This window comes from Sorex fumeus, unplaced genomic scaffold (assembly GCF_029834395.1).
Source record: "Sorex fumeus unplaced genomic scaffold, SorFum_2.1 ptg000005l, whole genome shotgun sequence".
Taxonomy (NCBI): domain Eukaryota; kingdom Metazoa; phylum Chordata; class Mammalia; order Eulipotyphla; family Soricidae; genus Sorex; species Sorex fumeus.
Genome location: NW_026606062.1, coordinates 1,473,430 through 1,475,907, shown reverse-complemented (window position 1 = coordinate 1,475,907; position 2,478 = coordinate 1,473,430). Strand labels below are relative to the sequence as shown.

The window sequence follows — 2,478 nt, the reverse complement described above, 5'->3', positions numbered from 1 at the left end:
GGATTTGCCGGGCAGGTGAGATACTCTCAGCAGCTTGCCAGGCTCGCCGAGAGGGGCAGAGGAATCGAACGTTGTTCGTCCAGGCTGGCTGTGCACAAGGCAAACACCCCACCACTGTGCTATTGCTATAGCCCCACAAATCTTCTAGATAAGATCACAATCACAAATCACAACCATCCTGTTATTCGTCAATTGCCTCGAGCAGGCCCCAGTAACGTCTCCTTCGTCCTAGCCCTGAGATTTTTAAGAAAAGTGCCATATTCAAGGCTCTTTCAGAGTTAGGAGAATGAGACCGTTCATTGTTACTGGTATTTGGCATATTGGGTACGCCACGGGGAGTTTGCCAGACTCTGCCGTGTGGGCAGGTTACATTTGGTAGCCTGCCAGTTTGTCCAAAGTAGGAATGAGGTGATAAGATGTTGCGCGTGCTTCCAGGAGTTGGGTTTTATAGTCTCTGGGTCTTGGCTGTTGATGGGATTACACAGCGCCAGGGGGCCAGTTGGTGAGTGTGACTAACGCCTACTGGAATTTGGAGGATCTGAGTGGAGGATGCTCAGTCCCAATCCGAGTAGGCTTGGAGATCTCAGTCCCTGGACCCACGTGCCTTTGTTCCTCTGCCGGTACCTTCATGTGTGCGGAGAGTGGTCTCAGCATGGTGGTGGCTGGTTCTGGAGGTCTTCAGCTAGATAAGATAATTCTTATTTAAAAATTTATGATTTTCAAAAAGGAGAAATGAACTGTAAGAAAGTTATCAATGAAATTCATGAAAAAGAACTTTAAAATGACATAGTCACTTATAGCAAGGCGGCGGGGAATAACAGGAAGGTAGTGAGAGGATTAGGGAAAGCTGTGTGGGTCACATCAGCATTCTTTGAAATCCCCCTTTGGTATTCCCACCAATGGTGTCTATCCCTTCATCTGTTCATCACTGCTTAGTGGCACATCTTTTATTGCTTCTGCAATGTGCAATTTTGTTAATGGACCTCATAGGACCTGAATTTCACATTTATTGCTCTCTCCTCTTTTCACACACTGTTTTCAGCCATTAATCCATCTCGGTCTAAACCTTCACTGAAAACTGACCTTTAGGCTGATGAAATTGACAGTCCCCAAGGGCCATTCTGCAGTTACTCAGGGCCAGGTACATGACTGTTGGAAAGGCGACAGTGAATACGGCAAGGTTTCTCTGGCTGATCTGAAGGAGCCGCTGCTAATGTTAAGAAAGATGGGCTCATCAATATTCAAGAGTCAACACTACTGTAGATAAACAGGACTGATAAAGTTTTGAGAAAGAGATTATCTTGAGCTACTCTTAATCCCAACTCTTAAGAAGTTTGGTTCTGGTCTACGAAAATTATTTTTAATAAAGGAAATGTGCACTTGATTAAGACTTAGATAATACATAAGAGTGAGATATTAAAAGACAAAAAAGGGTAACTTGAGTTTTCATCAACTTCTGAAATATTCAACTCTCAAAAACATGTTATTTTGAAAATGTTAAGACAGTGAAAGAGGGTAATAAAATATGAACAACACCAATATATGATCAGAACTTTTATTCGCACAAACAATTCTCCCTATTCAGTGAGAAATAAGTTTGTTAAAATATCTAAAATGATTTGAACGTATTTATTTACAAGGAAGATAAATAAGTGGTAATACATATATTAAAAGATGGTGAGGTCAAAGGTATGGAACTTGCCTTGCATACAGTGGGCCCTGGATCAATAACCAGCACCATATATGGTCTCCTGGAGCTATTCCCAGAGTGATTCTTCACAACCAGGAGTAAACCCTGAGCACCATCAGTTGTAGCCTGACCCCCCTCCCCAAATGTGTGCAGAACAGCAATTAAAGGAATGAATGTTAAAACTTCAAAATGATATTATACAGTATTTTATGTATATTTATGTAACAAAATAATTGAGGAAAATCTAGATAAGAATATGATTCTTAAAATAAAAAATAAAAATTATAAAACACTATAGGAAAATAGATTTCGTTAGTATATCATAAATTTTCCTCTAAAAATTATATAAAGTTGTGCTCGCTTCGGCAGCACAAATACTAAAATTGGAATGATACAGAAAAGATTAGCATGGCCCCTGTGCAAGGATGACACGCAAATTCGTGAAGCATTCCACATTTTTGAGGCAGGGTGGGATGGGGGATGGGGGGTGGGGGGTGGGAGGGATGCTGGGACCCGTGGTGGTGGAAAATGGGCACTGGTGGAGGGATGGGTACTCGATCATTATATAACTGAAACCCAAGCACAAAAATTTGTAAGTCTACAACTGTACCTTATGGTGTCTCACTAATAAAAATTTAAAAATAAATAAATAAAAAATAAAAAATTTTATAAAGTTATCTATGAAATGTTTCAAAAAACATTTTCTATTAAATCATAGTGAGATATAGTTACAAGTTTGTTCATGATTGGGTCTCAATTATATATAGTTTTCCAACATCCATCCCTTC

General features: G+C 40.0%; 1 non-coding gene across 1 annotated transcript; it reads left to right on the top strand.

Moving 5' to 3' along the window:
- Positions 1-2,043: 2,043 nt before the first annotated feature.
- LOC130030916 (U6 spliceosomal RNA) lies at positions 2,044-2,150 on the top strand. The gene has a single exon (XR_008793575.1). It is a non-coding gene; the product is annotated as a U6 spliceosomal RNA (small nuclear RNA).
- Positions 2,151-2,478: the final 328 nt, after the last annotated feature.